We start from the raw sequence: 26,644 nt of genomic DNA on the forward strand, positions 1-26,644 counted from the left end.
GAGGGGGTGATTGCAGCCGGCTTCAGCTCTCAGCTGAGCACTGAGGGCCAGAGATTTCTGTCAACCAGGCAGCTGGGTGGATCCCAACACTATGGTCGGGATCCTTCTGGAGTCTGGAGCGGCTCTGTGATGTCAGCCATCAGCGGACTTTAACGCTTTGTCAGCTGATTCTGGGTCACAGGAGAGCACAAGTAAGTGTACTTCTGTGACCCACAGGAGATGTATGGCCAAAAAACTTTGGCCATACCTCTCTTTTGATTGAAATACCAATTTAACATCATCTTTGCGCTGAATTTTTTTTTTTGTCCTGTCTGTGGTACATTTATTACACTACATCCTCTGGAGATTTAGAACTTGCAGAGTTTTACACCATAGCCTGTATTTCATTATAGTTTGTTTGCTGCACTAGGAGTCTCCAGCAATACATTGTGTGGGCCTCGCCACTTGCCCCCTTGACCCTGTCCCCACACAACTCCTCCGGTCTCCCTCCTCCTCCATCCTACGCTACCTCACCCACATCTTCAATCACTCCCTCTCTACTGGCCCATGCCCCTCCCCCCTAAAGCACGCACACATCACTCCCATACTCAAAAAACCCTCCCTGGACCCCACCGACCTCAGCAACCTTAGACCCATCTCCCTGCTGCCATTTTCAGCCAAACTCCTCGAGCGCTTAGTCTACAATCGCCTACGCTCCCACCTCACTGACAACAACCTCCTCGATCCACTACAATCTGGCTTCCATCCCCTACACTCTACCGAAACCGCCCTACTCAAAATCACTAATGACCTGCTAACCACCAAAGCTAATGGCCACTACTCAGTCCTCCTACTCCTTGACCTCTCCACGGCCTCCGACACAGTTGACCACCCCGTCCTCCTTAATAAACTATACTCCCTTGGCATCAGAGACTCTGCTCTCTCCTGGCTCTCCTCCTATCTATCCCAATGCTCCTTCAGCGTTACCACTAACGCTGCCACCTCCCCCTCTCTGTTGGGGTCCCCTAAGGCTCTGTCCCAACTGATACTCTCCCACGGCTTCAACTACCACCTCTACGCCGATGACACGCAAATCTACCTCTCTACCCCTCACCTCACCCCTTCAGTCTCCACCCGAATCACCTGCCTACTGAACAACATATCAGACAGGATGTCACTCCACTTCCTCAAATTAAACCTTTCCAAAACTGAACTCCTAATTTTCCCCCCAGCCCGCGCCCCCCACCCTCTCCATCACGACCAACAACGCCACCATCAGTCCCACCCCGCAAGTCAAAGTCCTAGGTTTCACTCTAGACTCAAATCTGTCCTTCCAACCCCATGTCTAATCGTTGGCAAACTCATGCAGGTTCCACCTCCGCAACATCTCCAAAATACGTACGTTCCTAACCCCAGACACTACTAAACAACTCATTCACTCCCTTATTATCTCACGACTCAACTACTGCAACTCCCTCCTCACCGGCCTACCTCATCACAGACTATCCCTGCTTCAGTCTATCCTGAACTCAGCGGCCAGACTCATCCACCTTACCAACCGCTCCGCATCTGCCACCCCCCTCTGTCATTCCCTCCATTGGCTTCCGATTGCCCAACGCATTCAATTCAAACTACTAACATTGACGTACAAAACCATTCATAACACTGCCCCAAACTACCTCACCGACCTGATACCCAAATACCACCCAACCCGTACTCTTCGCTCCTCACAAGACCTCCTACTTTCTAGCTCCCTGGTCTCCTCCTCCGACGCCCGACTGCAGGACTTCTCCAGGACTTCCCCCATCCCCTGGAACTCACTACCCCAATCCATCAGACTGTCGCCTACCCTCCCTCACCTTTAGGTGCACCCTGAAAACCCATCTCTTCAGGGAAGCCTACCCCACCCTCACCTAACAGCCGATCTCCTCCACTCCTACTACCACTCCATCCCCCACAGCCACTTCCTCCTGTACCACTATCCCGTCCCTCCTAGATTGTAAGCTCTGAGGAGCAGGGCCCTCGAACCTCTTGTATATTGTTTTGTTACTGTATTGTCTCATGTACTGTCCCCCACTATATTGTACAGCGGTGAGCAAAATTTTGGCGCTATATAAACACTGTATAATAATAATAATAATAAGGCTTAAGGTTTTTTACCGGGACATTGTAAGAGTGTCTACTGTGTTTAGACTTCCAAAGACCTTCTGCTTCTATCACAATCACCATTACTATAACATGTAACTAGGTTCATGTATTCCACAATAATTACAACAAAGCAGACCTCTGCTGTCCTAACATTGAGAATATTGACTAAAACTAACTGCTCAAAATTAAGCAATGAAATTGTAAATTCTCTATATGAGAGGTCCTATGCATTTTCGAATCATACTATAAGGGTATTTGATGTTAAATGGCTGCGCTGAAACATTTTATTCAAGCTCTGTGATTGTAAGGTATCATATGGCATGGATGTTGAAACTTTGCTGAATTCTGTTGGATTTCTTTTTTTTTTTATTTATTATTAACGTATGTGGAGTTATTGCTCTATTGTTTTTTTTATTATTCCCTGTTTCTCTTTTCTTGGTTTAATTTCTGCTCGACTGTTTTTGTAATGGATAAAATTCCATTCCTTGTGTATGTAGCAGGCTCCTTGTACAAGAGGATTCAGAAGGAATCACATGTTCAGCAGTCAGTCCTTTCTCTCTCTCTCCTGTTTGTAAAACCTGGGCATTCTGCCAAGTTCATGACTCATCCACTACACAGCAAAGAACGCTGGGAGAGGGAGGGAAGCAGGAAGTGAAGGGGAGAACAGAGAGACACGAGGCTGGAGAAAAGACAGGGACATGTGGAGCCCGTCCAAGCAGAGGAGGAGGCACTACAGCACCCAGCGCGGATAGAGGGATCCTGCTGTGTGTTCAGAGTCTGGTGAGCTGTCCCACTGGAGAAAGTAAGACACACCATTTACACTTTGCATATAGACTGGGACATCCGCACCCCACTGCTGGGATCTCACCCATCCGGGGCCCTGTGCAAGCCACAGATCCCCCTGCCTGCTTTTCCCCTCACCACCAGTGTAATTGAGACTGTCTGCCCTGGGGACTGACACATACTGGGAGATTGCATCCTGCGACTGCCCCTGGTCTTGGGGTGCTTTGTGTTGCGTTTAGACACTGAGGTTGGACCCTCTCAGCCCAGAAACCTAGTGAAATCGGATGTAACCCACACCAGCTGAAACTCCAAAGAAGCCTTCAGCTGCTATTTACTTCATTGTAAGGACTAAACGTGCACCAACTAGAGCTCCACCGTTACAAGGACTAGAGTGGGGGAATCTGGCTTAGTAGCCTTATTAGAGGTACCTCTTTATTGCATTCTGTTCTGACTCTGAGGTGATTTTTAGCTAACGCCCCTCAGAAGCAGAATCATACACCGGTGTGGGTAATACATTTCATTGATAGAGTATAAGTAAGTTTATTTGTTTGATATCAGTTGTATTCTGCTTAAAGTGCAACTCTGCCATTCGGAGACTCTTGGCTGTGAAGCCCTCTAGTGGCAGACCAAATTTACTGCATTGCATAAAAGAAGAAAAGTAAGTTTTGAAGTTGAAAGGGGAACCCCACCCCTCTACACTGCATTTCATTCTCCATAAAATTGTTCTTGTTTCATTTAACCCCGTGTCAGCAAATTTCTTGGCGGGGTATTTGCTATTCATTACCAGTTGTGCCAGAGGGATTGGGTTTGCTTAGGGTTGGATATATTGAGCGCAGGACCCATAATATATTCCAGCTTGTCCCAAGGGGCAGTGCTACATGTATCATATGTGTCATCTTGGGAAAGAAATGTGCATTGCTATGTTCTGAGTGTTAAGTCTGCAGTATACCTGCTAACCTCTTGCGTATAGATACAGTATGTTCCTGATACAGATATCAGATAGTCATATGTAATTGCTGAATTTATTCTGCATAACTCTGACAAACATGTGATGCTCTTTCGACTATTGTTACAGTCGTCCACTGTTCTGTTATTGTCTTGAAAAACTTTAATAAAAAAGAGTTGATAGAAATTGTAAATTCATCACTATTGTCATATAAAATGTTGCTAAAGCCACAACAGTAAAATCCATCTGTATATGCACTTACCCCTGGTTCACATATCCGCATTCCTGTGGTCCGCATTTTGCGCAGACACAAGAGCCCATTCATTTGAATGGACTCCCATGCCCGGGACATGCAGAGAAGAAGTCCCTGCTCTTCTTCTGAAAACGCAGCCCGCACAGGAACCTCGGTTCCCAGTACTGTTGCGATTTCCAGGGCGGCGTGCCATCAGAATTAATGGCACCTGCATGCGGGTCTGCATTCCTCTGTGCGGGTGGTGCGGATCCGCAGCAGCACCACCTGCATATATGTGAACCTAGCCTAAAGCATGCTTGTTATACTTACTGTGGAACCTAAGGGATTAATCCAACACATTGTGTAAATAGGATGTTTGATCCTGTCTTCTCTGATCCTACCCTTCTACTTTCCCCAATCCATATGCTGATAGAACAGAGCCTTGGGGGTAAGCTGCACAAGCTCAGTTTGGTGTGTATTGCTAGAGATGTATTTTTTTCTTGGGAGAGTGCATGTGATCAGCACAGGGCCAATCAGCGCTGTCCAGACAGAGGGTCAGGGGTTACACAGCCTCATAGGACAATGAGAGGATAATGAAAACTACTCCTACAAGCTTTAACCAGTGGTCTGCTGGACAATGATAGAAGTCACAAGACTGCTCTAACTGTTGATGAGAAAAGGTATTTAGCAGTTTATATTTACTAAACTAATTGCATTTCCATGTTCTGTGTACTGTGAGAGACTAGATATACTGAATGCAGGGTCCTGGGTTTAATAACACTTTAATTACTGAAAAATACCAAGAACTTCCTTGCTCTCTTTACCCAACTGCAGCCAATTTGTATTATTTAGTTTTTCAGTAGAGTGGGGAAAGGTTGAAGTCTTTGAAAGGTTTGTATGGTTATCTGTGTTCCTTTTGGCAATATTACCCTCTTTTTTTTCTCCCAGGTGAAGCAGATGAAAACAAAATACATATTTTTAGTAGCGTATGGAAGTTTTAGAATGCCTGACAATGTTTTTATTACTGTCCATGCCTTTCTACCCCAATGACCAAGGCACCCATCATTTTTTGCAAATGCAAAAAATCTCCCCAATGGAGTCATAGACAGACTACAAACTGGAAAGAATTGTTAACTACTCCCACTTTATCCATAACAAAACCTCCAACCCTTCCTCTGTCTTTTTTCCACCCTGTCACCACTTTCTTCAAAACTGAAAAAAGAAAAAAATAATAGACTATAGAGCTTACAACAAATTTAGAACATAGCTGGGTGACATTTCTTATTAACAAAGCTGAAATGCTACTATCTAGTTAACTCAAGACATGTTGGATGGATATTAAGTTGAAAGCTCAAATTGTTCCAGAACATAAGTGTTTGATGAGCTTTTCTGATTCTTTTCAGAAGTATGTGAAATACGAGCCACCTCTTGTGCTATACCATTCATAAAGTTCAATGGGCTTTTCGTAACTTGATTGCCAAATAAGTATAATGTTTTCTAAAATCCCTTCACAGATGTCAGGCTGCAAACACCTGGTGTTAGCGCCAGTGTAGTGTTTCATTTACATATCACACTGCAAGGTGAGCATCCTAAATCATCCTAAAATATGGGTGCAATCATCTGTGCTTCAGCAGTAATATGTTACATAGATCACAGTACCCATAAACTGGAGGTATATTGAGTTGGTCCTTTATATTCTGTGTTCCACAGACATCATTTAAGTTCTGACATATGGTTCTAAGCAAACGTTGTAGATAAACCAAAAGTTACTCTAATACAGCAGTTGAAAGGGAATTGTAAATTTAATCTGTAAAAGCGATGACCTCACATAAAACAGAAATAAAGACTGTCATTACAAGGTAATCTGGTATTTTTTTACAGTAATGCTCTGCAGGTTTGTATCTATACCAGTATGTTAAGGTAAAAATTTAAAGAAAACAATATTACAGGCAGTCCCTGAGTTACTGACTTACATACGACTCTTAAGAACGGAGGCAGCGTGAGGTCACACTGGTCCCAGAAACCGATGGGCGGCCATCTTGCTGTTCATCGCATGCTGCCACCTACTGTCCAGCAGACCTGTCAGCAATCCCTCATCACTGCATTGCCAGTTAATCCTCCCCTATGCTATCCAAAACTTAGAAAAACATTTTGGCTGGAGTTACACTTAAAAAATTTACCTGTTTCAACCTAAATCCAACTTAACTACTTCCCGACCGCCCATGTTCATAAATAGCCGGACGGGAGCAGTGCAGGAGTGGGTGGCCGTTTATAAACGGCCTTCGCATTCACTGCCTGTGCACGCTCCCTGGGAACACCGATCGCTGTACAGAACCTCTGTGTGAGGTCCCAATTCATGAGATCACTGACTGGCCAATCAGTGATCACATGAACAGTAGTAAACAAGATGTCACTTCCTGACATCATTGCTTACTACGTGTGAAATCTAAGAATGGTCACAGAGGTCACATGGTACAAGGCTATTCACAACAGCATGTACCATGTGACAAGCTGTGACCAATCACAGCTCTCACAGTATTTCTCAATGGCTGCAAGAATGCAGCCAGAGAGAAGGGGAAATTATTGATTTTACAGCCTTTATGGGTGTAAAAGCAATCAGTGTAAAAAAAGAAAACAAAATCTTTATCACCCCCCACAAGTAGTACAGTGTCACTATGGTGACACTGTATTGCTAGGGTGACGGTATGTAAAAAAAAACATAAATAAAAAAAATATGTAAAAAAATTATAATTTTTGGTTATAAACTAATTTGGGTAATTTTTTTTCACAAAAAAGATAGGTGAATACATTTTGGCCAAGATTTATAAAGAAATATTATTTATTTGCGAAATCTTATAAGAAAAACACTTTTTTTTCAAAATGTTTGGACTATTTCATTTATATAGCAAAAAAATTTAAATCCCAGTGGTGAATAAATACCACCAAAATAAAGTTTTATCTGTCTCAAAAAAATGCTAAAAAATTCATATGGGTACAGTGTTGCATGACCGCGCAATTGTCATTCAAAATGTGCTAGCACTGAAAGCTGATAATTGGCCTGGACAGGAAGAGGGTGAAATATCCAGACTTGAAATGGTTAAGTAGACACTGCCTGTAGTTGGAAAACTTAGTTTGGGAAACATAATAATTCACAAATTCTAAATGAATTTATTACAGTAGGGCCTTACTATAAAAGCTGAAGAAAAGTCCTAACATAAGTATAGAACTTGCCCAGAGCGACCAATCTGATTTATTCTTTATTCCCTAGGACAGTGGTGGGCAACCTTTTTTTTCAACTGAGCCAAATCTCGCCAAAACCACGATTGAAATTTATTTTGAGAGCCACATTTTTAAAACTGAAAATACATAGGATGGTACACTGTTTTTAGTTTCAATAAGTTTTTATAGTAATTCATCCCCCATAGTAATTCATCCCCCATATAGTAATTCATCCCCCATAGTAATTCATCCCCCATATAGTAATTCATCCCCCCTATAGTAATTCATCCCCCATAGTAATTCATCCCCCATAGTAATTCATCCCCCCTATAGTAATTCATCCCCCAGAGTAATTCATCCCCCATATAGTAATTCATCCCCCCTATAGTAATTCATCCCCCATATAGTAATTCATCCACCATAGTAATTCATCCCCCATATAGTAATTCATCCCCCCTATAGTAATTCATCCCCCATATAGTAATTCATCCCCCTTAGTAATTCATCCCCCATATAGTAATTCATCCCCCCTATAGTAATTCATCCCCCATATAGTAATTCATCCCCCATAGTAATTCATCCCCCCTATAGTAATTCATCCCCCATATAGTAATTCATCCCCCATATAGTAATTCATCCCCCATAGTAATTCATCCCCCATATAGTAATTCATCCCCCATATTAATTCATCCCCCATATTAATTCATCCCTCATATAGTAGTAGTAAGTAAGTAGCAAGTAGTAAGCCAAGTCCCCCCTGTGTCAATTCACTTACCTTTGCTCCGCGCGTTCCTCTCGCCGTGGTCCCCGCGCCGTTCCGGTCTTCAGGGCGGACTGTGAGAGGAGCCTAGCTCCCCTCACGTTCGTCACGCTGCCCCGCCTACACACATCCTGACAGCCAATCACTATCTATCAGGATGTGAGTGGCAGCGAGACTGGCCAATCATTGCTGGGCTAGCTGCAGAGTCCTCGGCCGCCCGAGAGGAGGGAGGGGAGCGGGCGCCCGGCACACAGAAGAGCCGCATTAAAATGTGTAAAGAGCCGCATGTGGCTCGCGAGCCGCGGCTTGCCGACCACTGCCCTAGGACAATAAAACAAGAAATCTATCTTTTCAATGAGTTGTTATTGCGTACTATAGGCAGACATAGGGAGACAATAAAAACAAGAGAAAAGTAACAGTAACAGATGTTGTCATACAGTTTCATCTGAAGGTGATCATTTAATGAACTCTGTAAGCCTAATATGCAGTTCGCTTTAATCAAAAGAGAGATACAATGTGTCACAAAAGTAGTTATAGACCCTAGTTTTAAAAGTTAACATTCTCTCAAGAGAACATTGTTTGTTAAAGCATCTCACTAAATCTGAGAGTGGGGGAGGTATCACTGACTTCCACTTACTTGTTATGTTGAGTTTAACTGCGAATAGTATATGAGTAATTATCGTAAGGTAAGGGGAGGGGAGAGGGGGGAGGTGAAGTCATGTAGGCCTATGTGCAAGATAGTCAATTCGGGTGAGGTGGATAAATGCATCTTTATTATGGTACCAAGTAGCTTGAACATGTCATTCCAATAACTACAGAGGTGCTTGCACTGCCATAGGATGTGTAAGAAGTATCCTGTTTCTCCACATGCAGTCCCGCAAACTGGACAGTTGGCAGTGGAAAATGTTGGCACGTTATATGGGGTAAGGTACCGCCTATGACAAATATGTTGCATCACCTCAACATGCAATACAGTGGATGGCCGCACTCTAAAAAAGTACAGCAGGAGAAGTGAGACTTTAATATGCTGAGTACTTAAAGGATATTTAAACCCAAGAACAAAAACTCAATATATTGAAGCTTACAGTCCTTAAATGTGGTGGATGCATTGGTTTTCTTTTTTTTTTTTTTCAAGATAAGAACATTTTCAGGAAATACAGAAAATACCTGTTGGTCTTGCCAGAAATGCACTGTCACTGTCATTTCTTGTGAACTGCACCAAAGAATATCTTCTTTTCTAGCTATCTTCTGTAAAGTAACAACTATACTGTCCCCTATGTAATGGAGATGAGGAGATACAGACATATTTGCAGTCCATATCAAGAGAACAGCCTAGGGCAGGGGTAGCAACCTGTGGCTCTCTAGTTGTTGTGGAACTACATTTCCCATGAGGCATTGCAAAGATTACAAAACTGACAGCTACAGCTATGACTTGCAGAAACATGATGGAACTTGTAGTCCTGCGGCTCTCAGGTTGCCTACCCCTGGCCTAGGGTGACAACCATGGCTCCCTCCATAGATACAGTGGAGGAGTGTTGTAGCCACCCAGGGACAGAAAGTGTTGTATTTGCAGAATTGCCACATGCAAATAAAGCAAAAAAAGGTCTAGTAAGCTGCAACATATTACATTTTTGCTTGTGAGTTTAAATACATTTTAATCATAAAATTCCAGTTGAAAGACAACTACTGCACTTACTCATCATTCTTTCCGAAACACTGGTGACTTTCAGTAGAATGTAATCAAAGTTTATATGATTTTGTACAATTCAATACAAATCTTACATTTTAAAAATATAAATATATTATCTAAAACATTTTACAAATGCATGCAAGACAAGAACATACTAGCTTTATAAATTATCAGCTTTAGGCAGAAACAGGACGTGCATTCTACTAGCTATAAATATGGGCTATATTAAATATTATATTGTATGGCACAACAGCTGCAAATACAAATATATTACTCAATTAATGTCTTCCCTGTGCACAAGGGAGAGGTGTACATTCATTCATAAAAATATGTGACATTCCTTTCACAGTTTATCCTTCTGGGATCTTAGTATGCATAGTAAAGATCCAGTACACCTTTCTCTTACACAATTTCAGCAAGACATCTCCTCCTCTTCTAGGAGTATTAACTCTCTCAATACCTTAAATCTGTAAAGTCTATATATCTCCATTATGATATTCATTAAAATGTCTGCCTACATCCATAGGATCGTTTGTTTATTTATATCATACAGATGGTCACTTAATTGATCTTCATGTAGTCTTACGAACAAGTTCTACAAGTTTTAACATGTATTATGTAACAGCTGTTACAATTTATATATAAATCAACAAAACTCACTATAAAAAAAAATAAAGAAAGGATCTCTCTGCAGTAGTGCCAGTGTATAAATCTGGTGGGTCGCTGATGGAAGAGACGCCACACAACCTAGGGTGAATGGCCCTCGACAGATCCTTTCCTTTACGCAGTCTCCAGGAACGTACAGTGCTACTTCCCTGGGTTTGTGGGGAGTACTTAAAGGATAAGTTCACCTTTGGAACATGTTACAAGTTTCACCCGTTTTTAGCATGGAACATGTAACATGTGCCCATAGCCGCAGCTGTGCCTGCCGCCCCCCCTCCATCTGACAGATAGTACCAGGAGAAGTTTCCCCGCACTGTCACATTTGAAAACAGTGTTCTGTGAATGAATGAACTGCAAGTCCCGACAGCCTTAGCAGCCATGGGCTTGTAGTTTTCAATGAGCTACCACATGCTGTGGAGCCGACCTACTGAGAACTGGTGCAATGCTTTCCAGGCTCCTTTGGACAGAAATAATAAATGCATATTTTTTTTACCTGCAAAAAAATGTTCATTTATTATTTGTGTCCAAAAAGTGAACTCATCCTTTAACAACTTAGGAATAGCTAATACTGCTGCCATATTTCAAGACCAAAAAGGTAATAATTCACCATCACAGGGCTTACAGGATACTTAAAGGAGAAGTATGGCCAAAGCTATGGATCACAGGAGTGCACTTTGTTTTGCACTCCTGTGACCCATTTTCAGACCAGAGCGGGCTAAAGTTAGCTGCCAGCTGATGTCACTCAGCTAGTACAGGCTCTGGAAAGATTTCGACTTTAAAGTCTGGATCCACCCAAGTGCTTGGACTGGCAGCTGACTGAGTCTCTCAGCACACCATCAAGAGCCTGAGCCAGCCGCCCCCACCACATCCAGTGAGTGCTGGAGGGGTAGAATAAAGAGCTGGTGAATGACACTCTGCAGACTGAATACCAAGAACACCATTACAGGTTGAACTGGATGGACTGGTGTCTTTATTCAACCTTACCAACTATAAAACTGAGCGATGAGCGGTCTTTGATCAATCATTTCTCATTTTAGAGCTGGCAGCGGACAGATGCAGCTGGGGTTGGTACTGTAGCCATCTAGGCAAGTATAACTGTTTATTTTTTTTCATTCCTTAACTCTTTTAAATCATGCAAGGATGTTTGCAGAATCTGTCTATAGTAATGAACTGATGTGAGTATGCTCATTACTTAGTCTGAATTATATAATAGGAAAAACACTGTGGGCATTCTGTAATAAACATAAATATAGGTACTTTTTGAACAGATTGAAATCATGAAAGCTGACATCTGGTTGGCTGCAACGGCATATCATAATTCTTTGTACTTACAGATTGCCAATATCATTATGGAGGTATCAGTAATATGAAGAGAAGATCCAATGGTAGACAATCACTAACATAATGGCCATCCATCAGGTATATTTTGATAGGTAACATTATAAGCTCACAAGTGATATTTGTTTGAGAAGCTCTATTTTAAAATTATGTTTGTGCTGAAGTGACTGACTGGACTGACTGGATCAGTCACTGGTCGTAATTGGGCGGTTGCATGGGTGAGTAGGGAGAAGTCCCACCAGTCAGTTGTACCCAATAGTGAATATTGGCGGTAAACCCTCTTAGGATTTGGGCTGCTGCCTTCCTGGTACAGCCTTGATGTCGTTTACACATATATACTTGGAATAGTAGAATAGAAGAAGCACCCAATGTCCAAAATAATGCACTTTTGATGGTAGATTAGGAGGCATTTATTGGGAGTAACAACTAGAACATAAATCCAACGCGTTTTGGGAGAAAAGACTCCCCCTTCTTCAGGACTGTTTCTGCACGCTATTAAACGGGAAAAATTCCCATGTAGGTTATATATTTTCCAGCTTTCGGAGGAAATAATGGGCAGCCCCTGGAATGACAGCAGTCACTCTGTAATTTATAATATAATGTAATATATAACCAACGTGGGAATATTTCCTATTTATTAGTGTGCAGCAACAGCCCAGAAGAAGGGAGAGTATTTTTTTCCCAAAACACGTTAGGATGATGCACTTGTTGTTACTCTCAATAAATGCCTCCTAATTTACCATCAAAAGTGCATTCTTTTGGACATTGGGCACTCCTTCCTTTCTGCTATTCCTATTTTAAAATTAGACATAGTGTGATAAGTTCACACTTCTATCACTTAGACCTTCAAAACCAAATAATCATTCCTAGAGGTTTCAATTGTGGAAGAAGGTTGTCAGTCTGCTCTTCATTTAAGATAGAAAGATGTTAGAACTGATTAAATTCACATTGTAACACTAACCGACAAACATATTTCTGTCTTGTGTAGAGAAAATGTGATAATGTGTATTTTTCATTATTTCTGAGGGTTTTTTAGCATGCAAAGTTTAGGAAAGTCCTTGGAAACTCTAAGACTTTGCAAATATGTATAACTTAATGTTCTGTAAGTTCACGGATAGAGCACGTACACTAGCTATAATATGCCGTACATAGTACATCTGTTACATGTACATATTGGGTTTGATTTACTAAAGCAATAGGGACTGTTTACTTAGCAAAGTACACTTAGCTTGGAAACTCAATTTACACTAATCTTGGAAACTCAAACTGTATTGAGTTAAATGATCCAATTCAATCATGTGCATGCTGAAAATATATTTTTTAATTTCCCTTGCACATAATTGTGTATTCAATGTAAACACAGCTTCACCTTATCTACAAAGCTAAGTGAACAATCACTTGTCAGAGAATCTTCTTTACTCCTTTAGTAGATCAACTCAATGTAAAACTGTACTTTTGTGAACTCAATCAATGGTTAGTCTACTGGTGCTAATTAGGAGTCCCTGAAAAAAGATGCATTGTATCCAAATATCTGATATATAATATTAGGTAATCTGATGTCAAAATATGCCAGACAAAAAAAGCTTTACGCAGAGTTATGACTTGTGTTTTGTAAGAGATATGTAGGCAAGCCTCAACTTCACCATATATGCATACATTGCAATACCAGAGATTGAGTCCAAAGTAGACTTAGACTTGACCATAAGCAAAGGCCAAGTCTCTATGAAGGTAGACATTAGGTACCTGCAGTTTGCAGCAATGCATACCTATTTGCAGAAATACTTACAGTATATCACATCCAATCACTTGACAAATCTTGCCACCTTAATCTCCATAACATTTCCAGAAATCGCCCCTTCCTAACTAACCATACCACAAAACAACTTATTCAATCCCTGTTATCTCCTGCCTTGACTACTGTAACTTCCTTCTCAGTGGCCTACATTAACACAGGTTATACCCCTTCAGTGAAACTATAAAGCAAAACAGAGAGCACACTAGCCTAGTGCATTATCTTTAAAACATGATTTTATTCCAAATAAAAGTGGTAATTATTATACACACAAAATGACAAATGCATAGAAGCTCATCAAATAGAAACAGCAACATCCAGTCCACAATTCGTCATATCACATGACAGAGCAATAGGACATCCAACGGGCTAACACGTTTCAAGGTCTTGCCTCTTCATCAGTCTGACATGAATGCTCATTCAGTCTATCGTGAATGCTGCTGGTAGATTCATACACCTTAGTAACTGATTCGTGGCTGCTGCCCCTGTCTGCCAATCCCTTCACTGGCTTACATTAGCTCAACATATAAAATTCAAAATATACAAAGCCATTGACAACACTTCCCCCAGCTACATCAGCAACCTAATCTAGAGATATGGCCCAAATGGTCCTCTTTGTTCCTCCAAAGACATCTTGCACTCTAGATCCTTTGTTACCTCCCCCAATGCTTACCTCCAGGACTTCTGCAGAACCTCTCCTATCTTTTGGAACTCCTTACTCCAGTATGTCTAGTTAGTTTCTACCCTGTCTGCCTTCAGGGGATCCTTGAAAACTCATTTCTTTACAGAGGCCTACCCCGCCTCCACCTAAAAACTGTACTTTGGCCACCTCCATCAGATTATCCCCTCAGTTGTTACCTTTTGTACCACTACCCCTTCATTTAGATTGTATACTCCATGAGCAAGGCCATCCTATTCCTTCTGTACTGAACTGTATAATAATAACAATCTTAATAAGGTGAAGAACTGAACATAAAATAAGGTGAATTTAGGGAGATCTGAAATAATCCATGGGTGATCTGATCGGCAGAAGTCATAGTCTGAGTCATCTGGTTTAATGAACATCCGGTTGCTTTGTTTCACCATAAAAGCACATTTCGTGGCTACAAATTGTCACTTCTTCAGTTTAGGGTGATATATTAACATTTGTATAATAATCTATGACAGGTGGTGCTGTATGGTCTGGGTTATGCAGCAGCCAGGCTTCTGGCATCTTGAGTGACTACATTCATACTGCATTAAGATTGTGTTTTCACTGCCTGGGCACACGGAAGGTTTTGTGTGCCTGCCCTATAGGGTGACCGCAGTCACATAATTTTTTCCTTATTTCTCCACAGATTGACCTTTTGGGATAATTGTAATTTTTGAGTCACCCAGTCAATTACACCAGGAATGTCCAAAGTCCGGCCCGTGGGCCATTTATGGCCCTGGGGTCGGTTTAATACGGCCTTCCAACAGCCCTCCCTGCTCTGTGTAATGTGGCCCTCCCACGGCCCTCCCTTCTATGGCAGACAGTCTTCTGCTTGAGAGCAGAGGGCAGTGTGCATGCCTGACTGCGGCGCGTTCTCCCTGGTCTGTGTAAATGCGGCTGTCGCACGGCCCTCCCTTCTGTGGCAGACAGTCTTCTGCTTGAGAGCAGTGCGCATGCGTGACTGTGCCGCGCTGGGAGCGACAGAGGGCGGCGACGTCAGGGCCGGGCTTCCAGCGTGAAGTGTGTTTCTCTTCCCCTCCCGGCTGCCGAGCAGAGACTTCAGCTACAGCTACCTTTTTCACCCTTCACATTAGTGCAGGTAAGTTTTTTTTAAATTTATTTTCAATACATTGTGAAAACTCAGCTGTCAGTTGATCTTAATGTTATGAAATGAAAAATATGTCGTTTGCAATTAACTTGACATAAAATAATTTATTTGCATTTAATTGTAATGGTTCAAAGAATGTTTGGAAAAATGTTCGGCCCTCCACCATGTTCACTTCATCCAATCTGGCCCTCTTTGAAAAAAGTTTGGACACCCCTGAATTACACCATAAAGGCTCTCCAACCTCCATCTTATCTTCTTTGGTGGACACCTCGAGCTGCCACAGTGATCGTGGGTTGGCCCCCCAGCGACAGAATCACTCGGAACTTTGCGGACTACCACATCCCATACCTGAATATAACATTGGCACTCCTAATCATATGTCAGTGCAGAAGAATAAAAAGGGCAACCTTCGAATTTACATCTATGCACAGGGGCAACACACGTGTTAATCACAACACTTATTATTTATTATATATACTCATTGTGGTGCTATTAATTTGAATAGTACCCCAACGGACTAAGGCAATGCACATGTGTTGAAAGGCACTTCAATACATAGTGTGTTGTGACAAAGATTTTGTGGCAAGTCCGATATTTGGGACAATTTGGTGCATTGACAGTCCATTGCTTTTAATGGGCTGCTTAATATGGCACGCATTAACTTGTGACATAACGCACATTAATGCACATAAATTAACACTCAGCACAAATGTAAATAATGTATTTATTTTACCTTGTGCAACCAGCTATGGACTAGTGCAGGAGTATTGAATTAAAATTCAAGGAGGTCCAGTCACTAAAATTTTCTTCTGGCCGAGGTCCGAATAGGATGTGCCCATCAGTAAGCCCCATTACATTAGGTGTCACCATCAGAATGCCCCTTTACATCAGGTATCCCCATCACATTACCACCTTACATCAGGTATTCAAGTCAGTGCCTTCTTACACTCAAAGTACCCCTTTCTATCATATTTCCCCATCAGAGTGCCCCTTTATGTCATATTCCCCATTGGAGTGCTCCTGTCCATCACATGTGCCCATCAGAGTGCCTCTTTCCACAGTATGTGCCCATTTGTGCCTCCTTAACATAAAATGTATCCATAGGGGGCCCCTTAACATAAAATGTGCTAATCAGAGTGACCCTTAACATAAAATTTGCCCTTCATGCTGATGGACACATTTTATGTTAAGGGGCACTCTGATGGGCACATTTATATTAAGGGGCACTCTGATAAGCACATTTATATTAAGGGGCACCCTGATGGATACATTTTATGTTAAGGGGCACTCTGATGGGCACATTCTATGTTGTGCCCATCAGAGTGCACCTTAACATGAAATGTGCCCGTCACAGTGCCCCTTAACATAAAATGTGCCCATCAGAGTGCCCCTTAACATAAAATAAGGGGCATGCTGATGGGCACATTTTAAGTTAAGGGGCACTCTGATGGGCACATTTATATTAAGGGGCACTCTGATTGGCACATGTTTTATTAAGGGGCACTCTAATGGGCACATTCTATGTTGTATAGTGCAAGATGTAAACCAAGCGCGGAGAGTAGAATAGCTGCTAGCACAATATAGGCAACGTAACAAAACCCACAATATATGAGTACAAATATAAGTGCAGTGCTAGAAATAAGTGTCAAATGCAATCATAAGGTGCTTACATGAATATAGTGATTATATAATATCAGTGTGACATAATCTAATAAAATATATCAAATCTTATAAAATCTGATAAAAAACATCTGTATCAATACAAATCTCAACATTAATTACATGGTAAATATGAATTGTCTGTGGAACTACAAGTCACAGAAATGCCATGTGATGCGTGGGTGCTCTTCAGCTAGTGAAGAAATCTGTGGAACTACAAGATACAGCGATACCAAGTGAGATATTCAAAAGTGCTCATGATCCAATAAGGAAATCCACCACCTTATATGGATGTGCACTCACCAGAACACCACTGGTATAACAGCATTTTGTGCTGATCCTTATGGGGGGGTCTCAGAAAGCCATAAGCAGGGACCTGACTTCTCCAAATAAGGGCTATAAGGACTCCTCCAGCAAAAGGATCCTCCTAGGGGGAGAAGTTCACCACAGGAGCCGAAGGCATGGCATATAGTGTAGTATTTATTTGTAGAATTTAAAAGCAATCCACATATTAAAGTGTTAAGTGCATAAAAGCATACCAAAATGGCAGCCGCTCCGAGCTCCGGCCACGTGACGTCAGCGCGTAAGGCGTGCCCCTGTGTATGTGCACGAAAAGCGTTGGGTGGAGCCTTACGTGGATTGCTTTTAAATTCTACAAAATGGCAGCTGCATTTACAGCACATACAACACCGCCTGTAATGCATGATGACAGCTTTACATATAAAGTCCGCTGACTCTAAAGCCTTCCATAGATGGTTAGAATCTTGGCCGGTTCAGCAGGGACCGGCCGAGATTTGATCCATATATGGGCAGACTGATTGTACCCGAGTCGATCCAATGGTAGACTTGGATACAACCAGCATGTCAGAATTTTAGGATGTGATTATTGCAAGTGTGGGAGGGATTCACCCATCAACACTATGTTGATGGGGTAAACAATCAATTTTCTTTTCTTCAACCCGTGGTTGCAAAAAAGAAAATTGCACCATCTATGGCCTGCTTAATACAAGGTAGAAACAGAATGGTGGTTGGAGCCTTTATGAAAGCCCAGGGCAACACAACTTGCTAACAGAGCATGATTATGGTGAAGTCCTTCTGTTGATTTCCTCCGCTTGTTGCTTGTGCTGTTGTTGTTTGTCAAAAATCTAACAACTGAAACAAAAAACACCATAATACTGTTGCTGCACTAAAAATATTTAAATATTTTTCAAAATGAGGTTTTACTCATTCACACCTGAGCTAAGCTGTTAATTTTCACAGGCTTTTTTAGACATGTGTACAGGCATTTTTGAGAGTTGTTGTATCCGTGTGAGGCTTGAGCATTTGTTTCTTTTTTAAATTATTTTAACCATTGGAAAGCCAGTTACTAGGAAATTATGTTTTTTACAGGTGCTCCCATTGGAGTCTACTGGAAGCTTGTAGCTTGTTTCTCAAAAGGAGTTTATGTAATTTTTTGTTACAAGATTCAAGAGACACTATGCTTGGGTTTGAACAGGCACAATTGAAAAACATGAGATTTTGTATGTTGACCATTTTGAAGCTTTGCAAATGGGGCCTTAAAGATACAAAAATGTTGATACCCAAACCAACAGCAGAGTCTGAAGTAGGAAAAATCTATCAACAGCAAAATATATGTTTAATGCATCAAAGAGATGTGTACCATGCCATTCTTCTAATGAAAAATCTTAAAACCCCTAACAAGACTATTATGCGCAAGAGATGCATAAGGATCAATAGATGTCAAAGAGGAATAAACACATGAGCTAGACAAAATGAATAAAATATCAGTGCTTAAAAAGTGAATGTAATCCTGGGAGAAGATAAGGTATATTAACAAGTCACTGAGAAGAGGGGGCACCCCAAAATAAACAGCTGCATGCGTTTCATGGTGGAGTCACTTTACTGGGAATTACAGGAGGAGGATATTAAGACAATTAATTACACTAGTTGCTTTAAATAACATGTTTCTAATTAATTACATAACTGCATTATTTCATAGAGCTGCCTGGAGTTCAGCTTTAATTTCTGAAATCAGACAAATAAGTCGAAGAGACTAGAATTAAAACGATAAATTTAACACTGGCTCTTTGGGGGGAAATTAACAATTTGTTCCAATGTTAAACTATTAAAAATATTACAGGCATGTTAGTTGTATGGATTGAGACATATCTCTGCTGAACAAACCTGCTGTTTTACAATATCTCTGCTAGCAGCACTCTTCTTTTCAGCAGCAATGAGACAAGATTTCAGGGTAGCCTATTTGGAGTGAGATATAAATCATTACACAGCAAGCCCTCTCTGTCGGTTCCTCAAAAGAAGACAAAAGATATAAAAATATCTTGTGCAAATGAAGTGAGCACCACGTCAGCAGCCAGATGAACGTGGGTGGCCAGATAAGACTCAGTTGCTGCAAAGGGCAAATTATTAAGAGAAGACTTGTGTTTTTTTTAGCTTTGTTCTTCCTGCCTGAGCTCACCCATCACAGCACATGATAACATAAGTGACACCTGACAGCCTTTCTCCTCCTACGCAGTAACTGCATTTTCATAAGGGCCAAGGAAATCGTAGCAAGCTATCAACTTGAGGCAGATCTGGTGTCAGAAAAGAGTGTCTTATAAATAGACACAGCTGGGTTTATATTTAGCTCAGGTACACTTTTTTTTTTCTCCCTTTTTGAAAATCTGTTATCTCGGTTAACTATCTGATGCCCAAAAGCTTCCTGTTTCTATATATAACCTGAGCCGGCAAGCCCTAAAGTTGAGGGGGAGGGCACCCAGACGGAAAAATCAAAGACAAATCTTTCCACTTGCTGCTGTTATACTCATTTATCTAGAACAATGTGCTGGATGTGGTTACAGATTTTGAAAGTGGAGATCTGACAAAGAAGAAAAATGTTTCTGCCATACCCCACCAGTTTAAAAATGAATATATCGTAGACAGACTAAGGCATTCCTTAGAAAAGATTCCCAGAGGTTGTATTGCACATAAGTAATGAAAATGAGGGACATTAGTACTGTATCTTGGCCCTAGATAAAATAAAAACATCAACGAGCTGAGCCGTCTAAATCACAGCCGACAAACTAATGGATAATCCATATTGCTCCCTTGAAATGGATTTTGTGGAAATATGGGCTAATAACAATATGCAATAGTCTGCTTTTCTTATTATGCAAGAGGAGCAAAAATTTAAACCATAAACCATAAGGCCTCTTGTTTTTTTTTTCTTTTATATTGTATATTCCTATAGTAATATTTTTCTGTTTGAGATAAACACATCAAAAGCTCTTCCACCAGTGATTCACCTAATCCTATGGTGTTTTTTCTATTACTGGTAACATTATAACTTTTTTTTCTTTTTATGGCTGAACTGGATGGACTTTTGTCTTTTTTCAGCCAGACTATCTATGTAACTATGTAAAGCTGAACTCTAGATACAATCTAAGCTCTGTAATCATTGATATATGCTAAAATTTACTTGGTTCCTCTCACCAGTCCAGCATTGTCCCAGTTGCAGCACCGCTCCTCCACTTCCTGATCTCACAGGAGATGCATGCAGCAGCTGGAGCCATAGGTACCCGCTGTTGTCAGTCAAATCCTGTGAGAGCAAGGCTCTATAGACACACACAGCCTGGCTCGGGAACACACCTGCACAGGTGCCCCCATAGTATAGCTGTCTGCACCTGCAGAAAGAAGGCGTGGATAGCGCCTGCAGCGGGCTGCCGTAGGAGGGGCAAAGGATTGCTAAGTACAATATCGTTGCACATAACAGGTAAGTGAAACCTCTTTTTTATTTTAATTATTAAAAAATTGCCTTTAGAGTCAAATTAAAGATATTTTTAAATGCAAGCTGTATGCATACCTGCATTTAAAATACTTTTATAGCAGGGCTGGAGTGAAAGAAGAAAAAACAGCACGAGGAGTCAATCAGATTATGTTGTGACATGAAGCATGCTTATAGAAGAGAAAGTTGAGGTTCATCACTGTGCTGCTTCTCCTCTCACTGGCCAGCCATGGCCCAGGACAGGTCCAGGACAACCTGGGTTTAGTGGAAGTGGGGTGAATGATATTGGTCCATCTAACAGCAGGAAAAAAGTAATGCAGGGGAAATCTTTGGACTGAAGGTGAATATTGCAGCAGATGCTGGTTTTACTGTATTATCATTTACTAGGCTATTTATTTTTTTCTCTTGTTATTTTTAGCTGAAGTTCTGCTTTAAATAAACCCCCCTCTGAAAATGCCAACTGAAATTGTCAGACAAAGTTTTTTCTTCTCCTCTGAAGGTTTGAAGGAAAATTACTTGCACTGTTCCCCAGTAAAAAACAATGATTATTATACAAAATGTATATAGCACCAACAGTTTGCGCAGCTCTTTACCACATCAAGTGAGATGGTAATAAGATCTTACAATCTAATAAGGTGGGGCAAGTGGTACAAAAGGTTATAACTGTGTGGGATGAGCTGATGGAAGTAATAAAAGTTTAGTTGGAGGTCTGAAGAGAAGAACTTTCAGGAATTGCCTAAACGCAGCCAGAGTAGGGAATAGCCATGCAGACTGAGGTAGAGAGTTCCAGAGGATAGGAGAGGCTCTGGAGAAGTCCTAGAGATGAGCATGGAGGAGCAGACAAAGGAGCTTGAGAGCTGGAGGTCATGAGAGGAGCGGTGAGGACAGTTTGGGTGATATATGGAGACAAGATTGGTGATGCAGCTCAGGGCAGAGTTGTGATTGGCTTTGCAAGTTGTAGTTAGTATTTTGAATTTAATTATCTGGGCAATTGGAAGCCAGTGGAGTGATTGGCAGAGAGGGGTGATAAACACTGAGCGGTTGTAAGGTAAATGATTCTGAGCAGCTATCATGATAAACTGAAGAGGGGATAGCCTACGGAGAGGTAGGCCTGTGAGAAGGGAGTTGAAATAGTCAAAGCGAGAGATAACAAGGGAGGGAATGAGTATCTTGATGGTTTCATTAGTTAAAATTTGATGAATTTTAGAGATGTTATGATGGTTAAGTCTACAAGTTTTTGACAGCAATTGGATTTGGGGTGAAAAGGATAGGTCAGAGTCCAGGACTACACTTAGTACCTTGGCTTAAGGGGAGGGATTGATTGTTGTATTATTGATCTTGATGGAAAAGTCATGGAGGAGGGATTGTAGTTAATCCACAGAAGAGCCCTTTGTCTTCATTAATCTGTCTTCTTCAGTAACAAACCCCACCAAAAGTTAAAAAAGGTGAACAAAAACTCTGCATCTTACCATTTGAGCCTGTTGGCAACCAGTATAACTAATTCTAATAGAGTTTCCCCAGTACTTTTAAATAACATTATAAATATTATTTTCCAAATGTTAGTTCTAAACACTAATTGGATGACATTTATGGAGGGATCTACTAAAACTGGAGAGTGCAAAGCTGGTGCTGTTGGGCATCAGTAGCCAATCAGTTTATAACTTCAGCTTTTTCAATTAAACTTTGACACTAAAACCTGAAAGTTGATTGGTTTCTATGTAGAGCTACACATTATTTTGAACTCTCCAGTTTTAGTATACCAACCTCTTATTTTTCTAAAGCATTGAATCACAAACCAATCATAACCTTGTTTTTTTGTTTTAGAAAATACTGTTTTCTTTATTTAAAAATTGTTTTTGCACCTTAGCCCTGCTAATTTCTTTCAGCTAATATGCAGCCTATTCCTGTGTGCACATGCTCCAGCAATGGCTGGAGAAAGGAACCCATGTGACAAGGTGACAATGCAAGACAGCAATTTGAGGACTGGGACCCAGCACTGTCCCAGCAGAAAGTGTACGAACATTGACCAGATTAACAGGTATTATTTTAATAAATGCTCTAGAATAATGATGAAACTATAGTAACATGTTAAAGATTATATGAGATTTTGATGCTTGGGTTTACCTCTACTTCAAGCTAAGTTTATTAGGTTTGCTGTTTTCCTTAATGAATTTGTATTGAAAATATCCCACTGCCTACCTTGTAAAGCTTACAAAAGTATGGCATATGACAAACACTAATAAGAAGGCAGCCATTCTGAGAACTCCTGGGCTATACTTAAAATTCTAGTTTAACAAAATTGATGTTGTCACTTATAAAGGAGATAATTGCACCCTTGTTTCCAAAAGTGAGAAATAGTGGATATGTGATCTCACAAATGCAGGTAATGACTACCATTTATTGTTCATTCGGGCCCAGCTTACCCTTTAATTGTACTTATATTTCCACTTTGTTTATATCAGAGCTAAAATAAGACAATTTCCAAGGACTTTGCTTTCTTCAAATGATATATACACAACATATAAGAGATAAATTAGGACACCCTTGGGGCTCTTTTAGAAAATATTTCTCCACTGTACCTAAATGCAACGTACTGTGAGAAAAGAATTCTTAAGATACCTTACAGTGGAACTTTACCCATAACATTTTGATAAAAAATAATGTCCTTTAGCAAGTAACATACATTCCACATTAATAATTTTGCAATCAAAATTAGTGTGTAAATTGCCTCCAGCATAGTTAGTCTGGCTGAAAAAAGACAAAAGTCCATCCAGTTCAACCATAAAAAAAAAAAAAAGTTATAATCCTATACCCACAGTTGATCTAGAAGGCAAAAAACTCAGCAAAGCATGATCCAATTTGCTCCTGTAGGGGAAAAAATTCCTTCCTGATCCCCAGAGAGGCAATCAGATATTCCCTGGATCAACTTTATGTATAAATCTTAGTATCCAGTCAGGGGCGGGCTGACAACTCATGGGGCCCCCGGGCAATAGGGGATCATGGGGCCCCTGTGTCCTTGCCCAAACTCAAAAAAGCCTATGAAAAAGATACCAGGGGCATCTCATGGGGCCCCCTACTGACCCCGGGCCCTCGGTCAGTGCCCGAGTTTCCAAATGGTCAGTCCGCCCCTGTATCCAGTTATATTATATGTATCAAGGTAATAATCCAGGCCTTTTTTAAAGTAATCCACTGAGCTGGCCAGAACCAACTCTTGAGGGAGTCTATTCCAATTTTTCACAGCTCTTACTGTAAGAAACCTTTCCGTGTTTGGAGATTAAATCTCTTTCCCTCCAGACGTAAAGAGTGCCCCCTTGTCCTCTGTGATTCCCTCAGGGTGAATAACTATACACCAAGTTCACTATATGAACCACTGATGTATTAATACATGTTGATCATATCCCCCCATTATCCCCCTTTTCTAAAGAGAAATTAAATTTAGTTCCTCTAATCTTTCCTCATAGCTGAGCTCCTCCATGCCTCTTATCAGTTTGGTTGCCCTTCTCCTCATTGTTTCTGTTTCTCCTTGCTGGAGGCTGCCATTTTGCTGAAGCTCAAAACCCCTGAGTAGCAGTAAATCTTTAGACTGTCAGCAGAATTGCCTCTACATTTTCAGCACAGTGATGAAAAATTTAGAGCAAATGAGCATGTGCAGAGCAGAGTGAGACAGCATATTACTGGATTTTATACAGTATAGGCACTTATCTTTAATGTTTTACATAGCTATACCTGCAAAAGGGGCCAGCATGAAGTGATCTAGCAGGACTTTATTTTCACTTTAAGAAAAGACATAGTGTCCATATTTTCTCCTAATAAGCAAGTTGTATAACATAAAGGAGGGTAAGGGCTCATTGTTTATAACACTGCATAGCTATCCTAACAATCCTCTTGAAAGGAAAAAGAGGTTGAGAGTGATTTACATATTCTGCAAGACTAAATGCATGGGCTCAATGACAGGCAGCCACATAACAAAGTCTAGGCACTGGCCATGTAATCTCTACCAAAGCAAAGAACCAGTGATGAGGTAGGGCACTGAATCATTGATTTTGACTGAATATCAGTCCACAGTTCCTTTAGCACAGACCACGCCCTAACATTTGCCAAATGATCAACTGACTGTGCAGTCCACAGGGCAGCCTAATGTGTTTGTATCACAAACCAGTGAATAATCCCTCCAGAAGGTCATCCTACCTGAAAAGCACTAAAGCATACATGATCATCGGGTGTGCACTTTGCTCTAGCATCCAGCACGCTTGCATATAATTGTATATGAATAACCTAGAGTACATGGAACAGTTTAGTTAGGGTTTTTGATGGCTAGTCTAAAAGTGTGCTGGAGACCTTTTGTACTGTTTTGTATTGCCATGACTATGTGCACCTTCCCCTGTTTTGCTTGTTTCAAACAGATCTGACAGATTGCAATCTTTTTTTGTAGTTCAGGCACACCGTGGGATGTAGCTGGCTGGAAAGTTGTAATGGTGCACCAATGAGAACCTGTGGCTTTGTGTAACTAAAAGGCAGGCTTCATCTACCTGCTGGCTTGCATACAATTTTGGGGTTTTTAGACATCTTGCCAAGGCACCCCTGAAAAAACCTAAAAGCACGCCAAATAACAATTAACTGACCATATGGGGGGGTGAGGTTACATAGTTAGTCTGGCTGAAAAAAAGACACAATTCCATCTGGTTCAACCATAAAAGGTACGGTGGCACAGTAAAATGTCTTTTGCAGCTTTTGGGAAGTTTTACATTAATAAACTAAGCTGAGATATTTCAAACTTGTCCCCGGAACACTTTCAAGCAGGCCAGATAAAAATAACCAAACTGTTCCATCTACTCAGGTTGAAACAGTTTTTTGTTGCAAACATTTTCAAATAAATCTGGAAGCCCCATTGCAGCATTAGGGCACCTCTGATGAGGATGGTTTCTAACTCTAAACTGTCTGAGTTCCCAAGTATGAGACATTTATAGCAATACACAAACTAAGGAAAGCCATAGGTGATGCGATTTTCCAAGTTAGCGCTGATGGGAGAATTGTGGGAAGGCTCCCTGCTGGAAGAACACAACGGTCGCTGCTAGCGGTTATAGCCGCCAGCAATAAGCGCATGAAAAAAATCCGACAGACAGATCAATGGGTCAACTTCAGTACAACCAGCCTACCTATAGAGGGATATAATCTTGGCTAGTCCCTGCTCGACTGGCTGAGATTCATCCCATCTATGGGTGGCTTAAGAGCAGGCTAACCTGGAGGCAGCCCTTCCTACTTAAAGGTACAGCAACACACCTACCGTGTTTCCCCGAAAATAAGACACTGTCATATTTTTTTTGGCTCAAAAAGACACACTAAGTCTTATTTTCGGGGTAGGTCTTATTTTTTAAATGTACAGGTGTGGACAGGGGGTGCAGAGGTGAGCTGCAGGCAGTTGGCGATGAGGGTTACTATAGAGTATAGCATGACAGTTGTGAGCTGCAGTCAGGTGCTGCAGATTTGACTTGACAGGTGAGTTTCAGACAGGGTACAGATATGAGCCACAGACAAGGTGCAGAGATGAGCCACAGACAGGGTGCAGAGATGAGCCACAGACAGGGTGCAAAGATGAGCCACAGACAGGGTGCAGGGGTGAGTTGTGGACAGGGGATACAGAGGCAAGATGTGGCCAGGGGGTGCAGAGCTGAGCTGTGGCTGGGGGGTGCAGAGGTGGGTTGCAACTCAGCTCACCTCTGCACCCCTCCCAGCCGCAGCTCACCTATGCACCGTCTGCAACTCACCTGACTCAATTTACCTCTGCAACACCTGACTGCAGCTCACCTTTGCACATCCCCCCCCTCCCCCTCCACTGACCTCATATGGTTAGCTAG

At 41.3% G+C, this 26,644-nt stretch overlaps 1 protein-coding gene across 2 annotated transcripts in view; it reads right to left on the reverse strand.

The window, feature by feature from the left end:
* HIVEP2 (HIVEP zinc finger 2) overlaps positions 1 to 26,644 on the reverse strand; it is a 278,510-nt gene that overhangs the window by 45,923 nt on the left and 205,943 nt on the right. The window lies entirely within an intron of this gene.

Source organism: Staurois parvus, unplaced genomic scaffold (genome assembly GCF_062004578.1).
Source record: "Staurois parvus isolate SC_StPar_1 unplaced genomic scaffold, SC_StPar_1.0 ptg000059l, whole genome shotgun sequence".
Classification (NCBI taxonomy): Eukaryota; Metazoa; Chordata; class Amphibia; order Anura; family Ranidae; genus Staurois; species Staurois parvus.